The sequence below is a fragment of the Saccostrea echinata genome, unplaced genomic scaffold (assembly GCF_033153115.1).
Source record: "Saccostrea echinata isolate AGI-Se365-2 ecotype Australia unplaced genomic scaffold, CSIRO_AGI_Sech_v1 ptg000001l, whole genome shotgun sequence".
In the NCBI taxonomy this organism is placed as follows: domain Eukaryota; kingdom Metazoa; phylum Mollusca; class Bivalvia; order Ostreida; family Ostreidae; genus Saccostrea; species Saccostrea echinata.
In genome coordinates this window covers 13,069,067-13,085,193 of record NW_026889750.1, presented here as the reverse complement: position 1 = coordinate 13,085,193, position 16,127 = coordinate 13,069,067, and the positions used below count along the sequence as shown (strand labels likewise).

Below are 16,127 nucleotides of genomic sequence, written 5' to 3'. Positions count from 1 at the left end.
CTGTGGTATCTGTCATGTTTTGTAGTACTCCATAAAAACAGGAAAATATCATGAATTTTGACATTTTGAGATGCCCCCTCAGGAAACCAGATGGTAGAATTTTGTGTTTCTTGCATAAAATGTACAATATAGTATTACTCATCAAATAATATGATTTGAGCAAAATGTCTATAGTAGTATTTGTATAATTTGCTCCGAAGTGCGAAAAAATAGTATTTTCCTATATATAATCCTATAGTAAATGTACCTGTATTTTGAGATGGTCCCTAAAAATTAAACAGACGGTAGATTTTCACTAAACTTGGCATGTATACTGAAGTCAATGTAAGGTACATATGGTATAAAATTAAAGAGTTTCTCTTTAGTAGTTTTCACACAATAAAACCCCAGTCGGCTCCCTTAAATAGAATATGTACAGATGAAAAAAAGTACGCTCTAAAAAAAATAAACAAATTAGAGTCAGGTATATTTTAGCAACACCCTGTAGTGTGATCTATTTTTAACTAGAGTGTGACCTACATTATAACTGTATCTTTTAATGACCAAAGCAGCATTAGAAGATGGCAACTGTGTATTTTAGCAACTAATTACAATGTTTTGCATTCAGTAATAAACATCAATGATCTTTTATCAAGTTGATATATCACTAATTTTTACAACATAATTATTCGACCTCATGTTGATTCCTACGAAGCCTACAGCTGTGAAAATTTATTGCACTGGCGTTGTTATCTCAATTTCTTTTCATTCTGAGCAATTATATGAAACACGATCAAAAAAATATTGCAAATAATATTTAATTTGAAGGATTTTAAAACATGGAAGATTTAAAAATTAATCGGGAGGGGCGGAAGGGGGGTGAAATATCGGGAGATTTTGTCTCCCGCCGGAAGAATCACATGTATGTGCTGCCTAAGCTCATCAAACAACATGAAATAATTGTTATATTGCTTGAAATGAAAGTTTAGGTATAATATATTATATATATTTCATACAATTTGTTCCATGTTCATTTTCAATATATATATATGTATAATCTGGAAATGTAAATGGAATCATATTACTGTAAATCGTAAACATGAAAATTTTGCAGAGAAAAGCTGTTCAGAGGAAATTCGGGCTGAATATTTTCAAAATGGCTCCACTCTTTTTTCTGAAATTTGGACACATTGATTGATTGTTGTTATATTTCATAAAAATAATATGCTTTTTTTATTTCCATTATTCTGTATGTTGTAAAATATGTGATGACGATTCACATTTTCCATATTTCATTGTGAGTCAATGGACGATATAGGTGGCGTTGTGAGGACATTATGAAACTTTTTTTAAATGTTACAAATGAAAGTTGTTCAGGTAATATATAGTTCATGAAATACTGTACCAAGTTCATTTTCCATTTAATTTGTTCTTATTGAATTGTAATTGAAGACAATTTTAGAGCAGTCGTAAACATGAAATTTTGCAGAGAAAAGCTGATCAGAGGAAATTCGGGCTGAATATTTTCAAAATGGCTCCACTCTTTTTTCTGAAATTTGGACACATTGATTGATTGTTATTATATTTTATGAAAATAAGTTGCTTTTTCTATTTCCATTACTCTGTCTGTGCTTTACAATTTGATTAAGATCCACAATTTATGTATTTTGCTGTTCAAAATTAGACATCATAGGTGGCGCTGCGAGTAAAGTGTAGAAATTGTTATAATTTTTTTTATTGTTTTAAATGTAAGAACAGATGTTACATGTTTACTAAAAATAAATATTTTAAAATTTTATGTCATATTTGACTTATTTATTTAAATTGATATACGGACTATATTTTTAAGGAAAAAATTACACAGAGTTACCTCCCTTAGTTTGACAACCCCTAGATGGCAAACGGCTACACTCTTTTTCTTTATTTTATAATCAAGCATCCTTTATACATATGTGTATCCATTGATACCAAAATCATTTGTTTTCCATTACTTTGATCTCACACTCATACTACCTTAAGTAAGGATGACATTTACTTTGTGAAAGTGCAAGGATGTGTCAATCAAACGCGTCCCAAAATTCTTAGTTTCAATTATTTCCAGATAATGTAAGTTTTTTATCATATTTCCACGTGAAATGCTATAGCAACATATAAGTCATGATATTATACAGAAAATTTGAGAAAATATTAACTTCAAATCTGTGTCTAAGCCCCTTTCAACAGGGTTAAAAAAGCTGAAGAATAGCAGGGGCAAAGGGACCCAGATGACATTGCTGATAGGCCTGATAAGCATCCATAGGTAAAAGGGTTTCAAGTGTGTTCAATTTAAGGACCAAGCCCTTTTTTCAAGGGGAGAAAAGAAATAAATAATGTAAAATTAATGTGGTCATTTCATAATCTGCTTAAGAACTACTGGGCCAGAAAAAAAGAAACTGGTGTGGAAGTTTCCTGACAAATTTTAAAATCATGTTTGTTAAAATCATAGCCTCTAGGGGTAGAATGGGGCCCCATAAGGGGATCAAAGTTTCAAGGGAATGTATCAGAAAGATGTTTAAAAATCTTCTAAGTAACAGCTGGGCTATGTTTACTTAGTGATATTGATATCAAGATATGACATTTCCAAATGTACTAAGCTTTTTTAACCCAATGACCTTGAAGTTTTACCTACTTTTCTGAAACTGATGCTATGGCTGGCAGCATTGTATTTCTTCTGTAGTTTTCCAACAGCTATTATAACATTTATTAACTTGTCAATGATTTTATTTCTGTTGTTTTCATTCTGCTTGACTTACTGCTAATATTGGACTTATTACATGTGTTTACCATATGACATTATTATCATTATGAATTAGTGATCCATGTCTTGAACTTCAACCCCACCATGAATCGCACAAGAACAAGATCCAGAGTCTGTAGGACAGAAGATGTTGAAGATCCTAATAATTGGACAGTTGTGGTTAGATAACAAAGGAAAGAAAGACAGAAAGACAGATTGAAAGAGGTACTGAAGGGGAAAAAGTAAATAATGATGTTGCTCAGAAGAGACCCAGGGCAGTAAAGAATGAGAATGAAAACACGGTAAAAGATTCCTCCAATGTTATGGAATGAACTGAGGAGATATCCATGTCAACCATTGGTTAACCATCTGTACTGCCCCATGGTGGGGCCTCGGCCTCCTTACACTGATAAAAATGTGCATGCACCAGCAATGTATCACAGTTCCAGAGAAAAATGTAAATACTGAGAATTCTGTGTTGATGGCTACAGCTTTAGCTTTACAGGAGACTGTTAAATTAACTCAACAAATGAATAAAGAGAAAGAAGAAGAGGACTATACTCATTAGGAAAATTATACAATAACAGGAGTAATGTGCCTTTTGCAGCTTGATCTCTGGATCAATTAGCTGCTGCACAATTACACTGGAATTTGTTTGCAAGTCCAACTAAAACAAGAGGCCCAAGGGCCTTGAATCGCTCTTCCGATAAACTGTACAACCTATCACTTCTATTTGAAGCCTCTAAGTATCCTGTATATTTCGATAAAACCTTGAAATTCCAAAGGTAGGTCATCTTGACCTATATTTTAGATGAAACACTCTGAGAAACCAAGATGATTCTAAGCCAATTAGTACCTGAGATTAGGTCATTGTGACCTACTTATCACTTTTCATTCTCTGAGGACCCAAGATGCATCAACTAAGTTTGTTGATTCTAAGCCAATTAATACCTAACATATTTTTAAAATTATAACAATAAAATTTCAAAAGTAGGTCACAGTGACCTACTTTTCAGATGACATACTTTGATGACCCAAGATGCATTAAATGACAAAGTTTGGTGATTCTAAGCCAATTAGTACATAAAAATATTTAAATAAAGCAATAAAATTTCAAAAACAGGTCACGGTGACCTACTTTTCAGATATTGTACTCCTAGGACCCAAGATGCATCAACTGACAAAGTTTGATGATTCTAAGCCAATTAGTATCTGAAATATTTAATTAAAGCCATAAATAATCAAAAGTAGGTCATGGTGACCTACTTTTCAGTCGACCTACTCTAAAGACCCAAGATGCATCAACTGACAAAGTTTGATGATTCTAAGCCAATTAGTACCCAAAATATTTAATTATAGCCATATCAATTGAAAAGTAAGCCACAGTGACCAACTTTTCAGTCGACCTACTCCGAGGACCCAAGTTACATCTCCTGACAAATTTTGATGATTGTAAGCCAAATAGTACCTGAAAATATTAAATACAGCCATAAAATTTCAAATGTAGTACAAGGTGACCTACTTTTCAGTCGTCGTACTCAAAGGACCCAAGATGCATCAACTGGCAAAATTTGATGATTCTAAGCCAATTAGTACCTGAAATATTTAAATAAAGCCATAGAATTTCAAAAGTAGGTCACAGTGACCTACTTTTCAGTTGACTTACTCCAAAGACCCAAGATGCATCAACTGACAAAGTTTGAAGATTCTAAGCCAATTAGTTCCTGAAATATCCAATTATTGTCATATGAATTGAAAAGTAGGTCATGGTGACCTACTTTTCAGTTGACTTACTCCGAAGACCTAAGATGCATCAACTGACAAAGATTGATGATTCTAAGTCAATTAGTACCCAAAATATTTAATTATAGTCATATAAATTGAAAAGTATGTCACGGTGACCTACTTTTTAGTCGACCTACTCCGAGGACCCAAGATACATCAACTGACAAATTTTGATGATTCTAAGCCATATAGTACCCTAAATATTAAAATATAGCCATGAAATTTCAAAAGTAGATCACGGTGACCTACTTTTCAGTTGATGTTTCTCGAGGACCCAAGATACATCAACTTACATGTTAATGATTCTAAACCTCTCAGCATTCGAATTAATGACCTTAATTGTTTTGAAAAAGATTATCCATAAAATTCAACAAGAGGCCCAAGGGCCTTGAATCGCTCTTTAGATAAACTGTACAACCTATCACTTCTATTTGAAGCCTCCAAGTATCCTGTATATTTAGATAAAGCCATGACATACTTTGATGCATCAACTGTCAAAGTTTGATGATTCTAAGCCAATAAGTACCTGATATATTTAAATAAAGCCATAAAATTTCAAAAATAGGTCACAGTGGCCTCCTTTTCAGTTGACTAACTCTGCGGACCTAAGATGCATCAACTGACAAAGTTTGATGATCTAGCCAAAATGTACCTTAAATATTTAATTAAGGCCATAAAATTTCAAAAGTAGCTCATGGTGACCTACTTTTCAGTCGACCTACTCCCTGAACCAAAGATGGATCAACGGACAAAAGTAGGCCAGGGTGACCTACTTTTCAGTTGTCATACTCCAAGGACCCAAGATGCATCAACTGACAAAGTTTGATGATTCTAAGCCAATCAGTACCTGAAATATTTAAGAGGCAGTCCACTGAAAAACCAGGCAGTATTGTTTTAATAGGCGGCACATCGAATGTGAGGAATATTTGATATTTTATTAAAAACAATATCAATGTAGCCCAAAAGGAATAATGTAATTGAAGATTTGTTTGATAATTGCTTATTTAGTAAAATATCCTTGTGTTTTGTGTTTTTGAATGCCCCTATATAAACCATTGAATGTAGGTCAGAAACAAAGAACTGTAATTTCTAATACATTTTTAACAGGACTATAATTCACATTTAACTAAATCTAGAAATATTTCAAATTTTTGTTTAAAAAATAAAATCGGTGGGAAAAACACTTTTGATAGTAGTTTTCTGGCAAAATATAAGGACGTTTTTATGAAATTTTGCGATGCAAGAGTTATCTCCCGTGGCATCGGTAAATCTGCTCAACACCTTTTTATCGGAATCCTGGTGAAATATTTAGAATCGATACACTAAAGAAAATAATTAAACAAAAAACTAAATAATTATTTTCAAAATATAATTCATTTTCGCCTCCAGACGTAATATTTAGATTAAAATTGGCTCTTTTATTCAGGTTGAATCCACGTTTCCATTGATGTATCAGTGATGTCATATACCTGACTAATATTGCGTCACAATGAAATAGTTACAAGTTTCCAGAGAAGTTTGTAAATTCTTTGCGTAAAAGATTTAAAAAAAAAATGATTTCTCTTTTTCTGTTTAATTACTCTTCAGAGTGCATTATTCTAAATGTTAAATAATATTTTAATATCCAAATGTATTTTATACACGGGCGGCGTCTCAGCTAGATGACGTTTTGATAAGTAATTTTATACATGTCTGAGAACTAATTTTTTTTTTTTAACTGATTTACTAGGATATGCATAAAAATAATTAATGAAGTGTTTATCATGAACATTTCTTATAAAATTGGGAATCAATGATGAATGTTTTAGATTTATGCAATACTTAATTCAACGAAGTTGAAATATTTACTTCATGATATTTGTAAAAACTTAAATATATTTATCTATGCAGTCAAATCAAAATAAACAATCCGAAGTACGATTAAAAATGAAAAAAAAACCTGAAAAATAAGTTATAAAAATATAAGTATTGAGTTAAACTACTGCTGAACTCCCCACTATAATTTGGCACTAAAACGGAAGATGGTTTAGTGAAACATTTCGGGTTTTTTTTTATTTTACTTATTTATTTTTTTAATTTGGCGATTGAAACAATCACACACTCACATTTAATATGGAGTTTAAACATGTGACTATGTTGGCCAATTCTAAAATGTTTTCACGTTCATGAAACCAATTTTTAAAAATAATGATGTCATGACACCCCCCCCCCCCCCTGCTTTTTGCTTGCGATTTATCGGCTCTTGAATAATGATACTATATATGAAAGAACTTATTTTCTTATTTATATAAAATCAAATTTTGTAAAAGAGGAAAAGGCTTTACAGATGACATGTAAGAAAAAACTTGGATAAAGTCGAGACTGTACACATAAAAATATTTCCTGTATTTAGGCAAGTTTAATTTCGCCACAGATAGAATTTACTCTTTAATTCCTGAGGAAATAAAAAATAAATTTTACTTGGAAATAAGATAAATAATAAAGCTAGAAAGCTGTCTGCTCTCATTTGTTGCATAATGCACGTACAAATACTTTTTTTTAAATACCGAGTATCTATTAAGAATTCAATCAGATGTTTTACATGTAATCTTCATGTACCTAAAAGACATTAGTAATTTAAATAATATATAAATTTGAATCTATGGTTACACTCATTTAAAAACAGTTAACTGACTGAAAAGAAATAAAAGACAAGCATATTTTTCTGATAAATTAAAATGAAGAGCCAAATTTAGGAAATGTTTCTAAATTTACAGTAAAAACCGATCCCAATCCGATCGAAAATAATGCAAAATTAACAAATTTATCAAACTAAAGGCACCTGCCACCTACATAACATGTTAAAAAATAAATCAAGTAAATTTTTACTCATATTACAACAAAAGAGCCAAATTTAACATTACAATTATAGTATTTTTTTCTTTATATAATTCCGGTCGGGATCGGTTTCATTTGGGAAAATTTAAAAAAAAAAGAAGTAAATTTGACTCCTTTTATTTCTTTCAATATACCTGTTCCCACTGATTTTATTGAGTGATTCAAAAGTTTGTACTTTGTATTCATAATAACATAAGAAAAAAATCTGTCCTTGTAATGTATTGGGTTTTATAACGTAATGAAAATTGGATACTGAATTCAAAAAGTTACTTGCTTAACTCAAATTTAGACCATATAATTTTTTCTAAAGAAGTATAAATTGGAGGCTTATTCATTAATAAAATAAAAGATAAGAGTCTATGCTATAAATAATATTCATCAACACATCCAGCTTTTGAGTATCTGTTACATATAAAACAAAATAAAAACTTAGTAATTATTTTTACCCATATGTTGACCTTTTTGCACTTAAAATTAAGCATTTACCAAAAATAGGACTAGAGGAGCACTAAAATTTTTTTTAATGTTGTCATGTGTAAACAAGTGCTTTAATAAGTCTACATGCAAAAAATAATTAAAATCCATGACATGCGATGTGCCACCCATTGCCTGGTTTTTCGGTGGACTGCCTCTAAATTAAAGCTATAAATTATCAAAAGTAGGTCACAGTGACCTACTTTCCAGTTGTTGTACTCCGAGGACCCAAGATGCATCAACTGACAAAGTTTGATGATTCTAAGCCAATCAGTACCTGAAATATTTAATGAAAGCTATAAATTATCAAAAGTAGGTCACAGTGACCTACTTTCCAGTTGTTGTACTTCGAGGACCCAAGATGCATAAACTGACAAAGTTTGATGATTATGAGCCAATTAGTAACCGAAATATTTAATTAAAGCCATAAATTTTCAAAAGTAGGTCATGGTGACCTACTTTTCAGTCGACCTTCTCTGAAGACCCAAGATGCATCAACTGACAAAGTTTGATGATTCTAAGCCAAATAGTACCTGAAATATTTAATTATAGTCATATAAATTGAAAAGTAGGTCAAGGTGACCTACTTTTCAGTTGACTTTTTTGAGGAACCAAGATGCATCAACTGACAAAGTTTTATGATCATAGGCCTTAAAATGTCCAAATTATGCCTCTAAAATGCTTTGAAATCGAATGCCTGCAAAGTTCAAAACGTAAGTCACTGTGACCTACTTCTTAATAAAATTAATTTTTAATAAAATAAATATGTTTTATGGCCCCAAGATGCATCATCTTACAAAATTAATGATTCTAAACCTCTCAGTATTGGAATTAATGACCTTAGTTGTTTTGAAAAAGATTAGCCATAAAATAAAAAAAAAAGAGGTCAAGGTGACCTACTTTTTAGTTGACATACTCTCGAGGGCCCAAGATACATCAACTGACAAAGTTTGATGATCATAGGCCTTAAATTTTTCAAAATATGCCTCTAAATCATTTTGAAAAAGAATGGCCACAAAATTTAAAAAGTAGGTCACCATGACCTACTTTTTAGTCAACATGATATGAGGTCCTTAGATGCATCAACTGACAAGATTTGATGACCCTAGTCCTTATAGTAAGCAAAATATCAACATTTTAATAAAATGCAATTTTTGGTCAACTTTGAAGTGACCTTGAGACCATGCCCTTAGCCCCAGGGCGATTCCCCTGCAAATTTTAATCTACAACATATCCTCATCCTTTTGTATAAGTTTGGTGATAATCTGCCCAATGGTTCTTGAGAAGATTTTTTTAGCAATCAATACTTTTGTTTCTTTTTTCCTAATTATCTCCCCTTGTTTAAAGGTAACAGATCTAGTTTTAGTATAAATGGGAGCCCTTGGCCCAAGGATACCCTGTGACAAATTTGATAATAATTAGCCAAGGGGTTCTTGAGTTATGGCCCATATTCTAAAAAGTTTACACACACCACACAAATGGCCATAGCATTAGCTCTTTGAGCCTTTGGCTCAGAAGAGCTAAAAAGTAGGTCAAGGTGACCTACTTTTTAGTTGACATACTCCGAGGATCCAAGATACATCAACTGACAAAGTTTGATGATCATTGGCCTTAAATTCTTCAAAATACGCCTCTAAATCATTTTGAAAAAGAATGGTCGCAAAATTTAAAAAGTAGGTCACCGTGACCTACTTTTGAGTCAACATGATGTGAGATCCCTAGGTGCATCAACTGACAAGATTTGATGATCCTAGTCCTTATAGTAAGCAAAATATCAACATCTTAATAAAATGTAATTTTTGGTCATTTTTGAAGTGACCTTGGAACCACGACCTTTGCGCCAGGGTGATGCTTTGAATAATTTTTAATCTACAACATATCCTCATTCTTTTGTGTAAGTTTGGTGATAATCTGCCCAGTGGTTCTTGAGAAGAAGATTTTTTAGCAACCACTACTTTTGCTTCTATTTTCCTAATTATCTCCCCTTGTTTAAGGGTCACAACCCTAGTTTCAGTACAAATGGGAGCCCTTGGGCCAAGGATACCCTGTGACAAATTTGACAATAATTGGCCAAGGGGTTCTTGAGTTATGGCCCATATTCTAAAAAGTTTATGCACACCGCACAAATGGCCATAGCATCAGCTCTTTGAGCCTTTGGCTCTGAAGAGCTAACAAGAGGCCCAGGGGCCACATTGCTCACCTGAACACTGTCGCTAGGAGACAAGGAAAAATCAGTTTAGTATTGAAAAGCTTAAATGCATAAGTGGTCCCAACCTACCCCTAAAAGGGAGTGGGGGGGGGGGGGGTATGATTTGAACAAAATTAAATCTACACTAACTAAGGATGCTTACATAATTTTTTGACTGTGACTTTTTTTCTACAAGTTTGAACTTTCAATGTGGCCCCACCCTACCTCTGCAGGTCATGATTTGAACAAATTTGAATCTACAATATCTGAGGATGCTTCCATATAAATATGACAAACCATGGCTTTGCTGTTCTTGAGAAGATTTTTTAAGATTTTTCCCATATATTCCTATGTAAAACTTTGATCCTCCACTGTGGCCCCATCCTACCCCTGGGGGTTATGATTTGAACAAACTTGAATCTACACCACCTGAGGATGCTTCCATATGAATATGACTAATCATAGCTTTGCTGTTCTTGAGAAAGAGATTTTTGAAGATTTTTCCTATATATTCCTATGTAAAACTTTGATCATCCACTGTGGCCCCACCCTACCCCCGGGGGTCATGATTTGAGCAAATTTGAATCTACATCACCTGTAGATGCTTCCATATAAATTTGACCAATCATGGCTTTGCTGTTCTTGAGAAGAAGATTTTTGAAGATTTTTTCCTATATACTCTTATGTTAAACTTTGATCATCCATTGTGGCCCCATCGTATCCCTGGGGGTCATGATTTGAACAAACTTGAACCCACACTACCTGAGGATGCTTCAATATAAATATGACCAATCATAGCTTTGCTGTTCTTGAGAAGAAGATTTTTAAAGATTTTTCCTATATATTCTTATGTAAAACTTTGATCGTCCATCGGGGCCCCACCCTTCCCCCGGGGGTTATGATTTGAATAAACTTTAATCTACACTACCTGACAATAATTCCACATGAGTTTCATCTTTCCTGGCCCAATGGTTCTTGAGAAGAAGATTTTTCAATAATGCCATTAATTTTTTGCTATTTCGTAATTATCTCCCCTTGGAGGAGGGCATGGCCAATCATTTGAACAAACTTGAATCTCCTTTACCCAAGGATACTTTGTGCCAAGTTTGATTGAAATTGGCCCAGTAGTTCTGGAGATGAAGATGAAAATGTGAAAAGTTTACGACAACAATGACGACGCCAATGACGACAACAGACAATGGACAAATTTCGATCAGAAAAGCTCACTTGAGCCTTTGGCTCAGGTGAGCTAAAACTGAATGCGAGTGGTGTCGCTTCCTTGGATTTACAGCAAGTCATGATATATCACCTGTAATACGGAAAGACATCATATCTGGTAAGGACATTAACCTATGTAAACTCTTGTTGTCAAATTATATAGCCCCTAAACTAAGAAAGAAGAGAAGAACAGTCTTAACAGAACTTTATCCATCGGCAAATTTGTAAAGGCCTTCTCGATATATAAATCTATTATGGTCAAAACCTTTCCTCAAAAGAAGTAAGGAATTAGATGCATATCTTTCCCACAAAATTGATGTTTATCCCACTTGGGGACAACAATTTTATGAATATCATAAATTGTTTTCTGCCAAAGCTTCCAATGCTCTCTTACATTATCACATTAAAGTTCATTGGGCATTGAGGGATCCTGACCTATAAGGGTCTGTGCAGGTTCAAGTGTTACAAATTGTGAAAGATGTGGCAATCCACCACCACCCCAACCACCACCTTAATTTGATCAAGGGAAGCTACTCATACTTTACGAATATAAGGACACTTAACACATAAACATGGCACTTAGCACAATCATGGACATGTTATTTAACACATGGACACCCCAAAAGAAAATTCACTAGAAACAGCAATACATACATATACAAGGCCATTGGCCTAGACACATGAATATTAGGCCATTGGCCTCATAATCACAAGGCCATCTGCCTAACCGACTTAACAGGCCATCAGCCAAGCAAAAATCACAAGGCCATTGGCCAGTTGTATTTAAGGCCATTGGCCAGTCACATGATTGTATTACAGGCCATCGGCTTCAAACTTTAAGGCAATTGGCCTTCCAGACTACCAGGCCATCAGCCTAGAAAATTACAAGGCCATAAGCCATCTACATCTAAGGCCATTGACCACTCACCTCTCTTACACTTTGTACATATTGTAGGTTAAATTTCAATGTAAATATCCACTGGCCTTATACATGTACATGCATGTATTTCATCTTTGTTCAGTTTTGTTATTTGATGTAATTTGCATGTGCATGTTTTTGATGTTGCAATTTTATTTACATGTGTTGTTCAATACCATAGCTGAGTAGTTCCCAAAGGCAAAGAATAAATGTAGAACTTACAATTGTATAAAATGTATATTTATGTCATTCTGTTGAAAACAAAGATTTATTTTAACTTTTTACAAAGCTTTATATAATGAAAAAAGGAATTGTGTAGTCTTGATGCAGCATTTTTTATTAAGGTTACTGCATGACTCTTAGATTTTTAGAGACTATCTACCAAAAAACTTTTTTCAATACTCGGTGATTTTTTTTTTAGTTTTAAAGAGTAATGAGTAGTTTTAAGCTGCAGTTCTTATTTTTGTACAGATGTACCAACTGGCAGTTCTACATTCTATGTCTCAAACCCATATGAATACAAAATGACTAAGTCAAGAAAAATGAGGCCCAGGGGCCACATCACTCACCTGAGCACTTTGGCTAGGAAAAAGCAGAAATCAATTCAGTCTTTAGAAGTTTAAATATTGGGGGGGGGATGTTTATGATTTGAACTAACTTGAATCTACACTTCCTAAGGATGCTTTTGAATTAATATGACACATAATGGCTTCGCTGTTCTTTAAAAGGAAATTTTTATTGATATATCCTTTATATTCCTTTGTATAACTATGATCCCCTGGTTTGGCCCCCCAGTTCTCCTGGGGGGTCATGATTTTGAACAAATTTGAATCTACATTACCTGAGGATGCTTTAATATTATCATGACCAATCATATTGCATGGCTTTGCTGTTCTTGAGAAGAATTTAAGGAAGCTCATTACACTCACAGTTTATTTTAGATTTTATTACAGCACCACTTATTATGTACATTTCAGATATTCAAATGGAGGTTATGATACCATAGATATATTTTTAGAAATTATTAAAACTTTTTATCTGATTTTAGCAAAAAGTTTTTATTTCAAGCTTATTATTAATAGAATTGCAAGTATTTCAGTGTCAAGTGATGGACATCTTCTTCAGACATGTACATGTAATGACAATACTTCATAATATTCAATATTATTTTTCTTTGAAAAAATAGTTTTCTCCAAAAAACTAATTAATGTAATTTTCTTCTTAATCTGTGCATGAATAATTTGAAAAATCAGTTATAAATAAACAAGGAATATATCTAAATTAATAACATGTGAAAATTGAATGATGAATGTTTTAACGAAATGAAAATTCAGATTTAAAAAATATTTGGTTTAAAAAGTCCACTTGCAAGAGTTATCTTTCCTAATTCCTCCAGACTCAAAACACGAAAGAACTTTTTAACATCTAAAATACAGAATAAGACAAGTTAAAATTTCTAGAGTACATATTTTTTAAACAAGAGGCCCATGGGCCTTGAATCGCTCTTCTGATAAACTGTACAACCTATCACTTCTATTTGAAGCCTCGAAGTATCCTGTATATTTACATAAACCCTTGAAATTCCAATTCACACTCTGAGAACCCAAGATGATTCTAAGCCAATTAGTACCTAAGAATTGGTCATGGTGACCTACTTATCACTTGTCATTCTCTGAGGACCCATCAACTAAGTTTGATGATTCTAAGCCAACTAATACCTAAAATATTTTTTAAAATTATAATCATAAAATTTTATAAGTAAGTCAAAGTGACCTACTTTTCAATTGTTTTACTCCAAGGGCCCAAGATGCATCAACTGACAAAGTTTGATGATTCTAAGCCAATTAGTACCTGTAATATTTAATTAAAGCCATAAATTTTCAAAAGTAGGTCACCGTGACCTACTTTTCAGTTGCTGTACTCCGAGGACCAAAGATACATTGACTGACAAAGTTTGATGATTGTAGCCAATAAGTACCCGAAATATTTAATTACAGCCATAAATTTTCCGAAAGTAGGTCAAGGTGACCTACTTTTTAGTCGACCTACTCCGAAGACCCATGATGCATCAACTGACAAAGTTTGATGATTCTAAGCCAATTAGTACCCGAAATATTTAATTAAAGCCATAAATTTTCAAAAGTAGGTCACAGTGACCTACTTTTCAGTCAACCTACTCCGAGGACCAAAGATGCATCAACTGACAAATTTTGACGATTCTTAGCCAAATAATTCCTAAAAATATTAAATACAGCCATAAAATTTCAAAAGTAGGTCACCGTGACCTACTTTTCAGTTGTTGTACTCCGAGGACCCAAGACGCATCAACTGACAAAGTTTAATGATTTTAAGCCAATTAGTACCTGTAATATTTAATTAAAGCCATAAATTTTCAAAAATAGGTCACGGTGACCTACTTTTCAGTTGTTGTACTCCGAGGACCCATGATGCATAAACTGACAAAGTTTGATGATTCTAAGCCAATTAGTACCCGAAATATTTAATTAACGCCATAAATTTTCAAAAGTAGGTCACTGTGACCTACTTTTTAGTCGACCTACTCCAAAGACCCATGATGCATAAACTGACAAAGTTTGATGATTCTAAGCCAATTAGTACCTGAAATATTTAATTATAGTCATATAAATTGAAAAGTAGGTCACGGTGACCTACTTTTCAGTTGACCTTTTTTGAGGACCCAAGATGCATCAACTTCCAAAGTTTTATGATCATAGGATTTAAAATGTCCAAATTATGCCTCTAAAACGCTTTGAAATCGAATGCCTGCAAAGTTCAAAAAGTAGGTCACTGTGACCTACTTTTTAATAAATGTTTTATGGCCCCAAGATGCATCATCTTACAAGATTTAATGATTCTAAGCCTCCCCGTATTCGAATTAATGACCTTAATTGTTTTAAAAAAGATTAGCCATAAAATTCAAAAAGTAGGTCAAGGTGACCTACTTTTTAGTTGACGTACTTTGATGACCCAAGATGCATCAACTGACAAAGTTTGATGATCATAGGCCTTAAATTTTTCAAAATATGCCTCTAAATCATTTTGAAAAAGAATGGCCACAAAATTTAAAAAGTAGGTCACCATGACCTACTTTTGAGTCAACATGATATGAGGTCCTTAGATGCACCAACTGACAAGATTTGATGATCCTAGTCCTTATAGTCAGCAAAATATCAACATTTTAATAAAATGTAATTTTTGGTCAACTTTGAAGTGACCTTGAGACCACGCCCTTTGCCCCAGGGTAAATCCCCGTGCAAATTTTAATCTACAACATATCCTCATTCTTTTGTGTAAGTTTGGTGATAATCTGCACAGTGGTTCTTGAGAAGAAGATTTTTTAGCAACCAGTACTTTTGTTTCTATTTTCCTAATTATCTCCCCTTGTTAAAGGGTCACAACCCCAGTTTTAGTATAAAAGGGAGCCCTTGGGCCAAGGATACCCTGTGACAAATTTGACAATAATTGGCCAAGGGGTTCTTGAGTTATGGCCCATATTCTAAAAAGTTTACGCACACCGCACACCTCACACCGCACAAATGGCCATAGCATTAGCTCTTTGAGCCTTTGGCTCAGAAGAGCTAAAAATAACGACAAGTATATAAATCAACAAAAGTACTTTAAATAGTGTAAGTCAATTATTATTTATGTCAACAAGAATGTATAGTTTCAACTCAAATTTCCTCCATATGTACATGTTGTGAATGGTAGAGCCCGTCGCTTTCACTATGATTTTAAACATGACTTGTGTAGCGAAGATTTGAATGTTATTCTCTTTGGTCTCTACTTAAAAGCAAGGCTTCTTCATTTATGGTCACAATATCTCTGTTACTTTGTTTTCACTGTTTACAATATCGCATGTTTTAGTCTTTTTTTCAAGCGTTTTAAAAATT

The 16,127-nt window shown here is 33.3% G+C and overlaps 1 protein-coding gene across 1 annotated transcript in view; it reads right to left on the bottom strand.

Annotated features, from left to right (window-relative positions):
• Positions 1-16,127, bottom strand: part of LOC133185339 (vacuolar protein sorting-associated protein 16 homolog) — a 765,182-nt gene that overhangs the window by 453,775 nt on the left and 295,280 nt on the right. The window lies entirely within an intron of this gene.